The sequence below is a fragment of the Triticum aestivum genome, chromosome 1A (genome assembly GCF_018294505.1).
Source record: "Triticum aestivum cultivar Chinese Spring chromosome 1A, IWGSC CS RefSeq v2.1, whole genome shotgun sequence".
Classification (NCBI taxonomy): Eukaryota; Viridiplantae; Streptophyta; class Magnoliopsida; order Poales; family Poaceae; genus Triticum; species Triticum aestivum.
Window position 1 is genome coordinate 570,507,803 of NC_057794.1, and position 899 is coordinate 570,508,701.

Sequence of the window (899 nt, forward strand, 5' to 3'; positions counted from 1 at the left end):
GGTTAAACCTCCATCATGTGAAACTCCGCACCTTCATCAACTATGTGTGCATTGCCTTCACAAAATTACCAACCCATGAGTATTGCCGCGCAATCCCCACGATAAGGTGTAAACCCATGAGCGTCGGAAATATGTAAACATTGGTTGTGGGCCAATAGATCAGTAATGGTCTAATGGATACCAAGTTGGAGCTCAAACCATGGAGTTAATCACGCCATCAATAAATAGATGATGTGGTGTTGGGGAACGTAGTAATTTCAAAAAAAATTCTACGCACACGCAAGATCATGGTGATGCATAGCAACGAGAGGGGAGAGTGTGATCTACGTACCCTTGTAGACCGACAGCGGAAGCGTTAGCACAACGCGGTTGATATAGTCGTACGTCTTCACGGCCCGACCGATCAAGCACCAAAACTACGGCACCTCCGAGTTTTAGCACACGTTCAGCTCGATGACGATCCCCGGACTCCGATCCAGCAAAGTGTCGGGGAAGAGTTCCGTCAGCACGACGGCGTGGTGACGATCTTGATGTACTATTGTCGCAGGGCTTCGCCTAAGCACCGCTACAATATTATCGAGGATTATGGTGGAAGGGGGCACCGCACACGGCTAAGAATATGATCACGTGGATCAACTTGTGTGTCTAGGGGTGCCCCCTGCCCCCGTATATAAAGGATCAAGGGGAGGAGGCCGGCCGGCCCCTATGGCGCGCCAAGGAGGAATCCTCCTCCTAGTAGGAGTAGGACTCCTACTAGGAGGGGGAAAGAAGTGGGGAGGGAGAAGGAAAGGGGGGCGCCGCCCCCCCTTTCCTAGTCCAATTCGGACCGGGGGGAGGAGGCGCGTGGCCCACCTTTGGCTGCCCCTCCCTCTCTCCACTAAGGCCCATATGGCCCATTA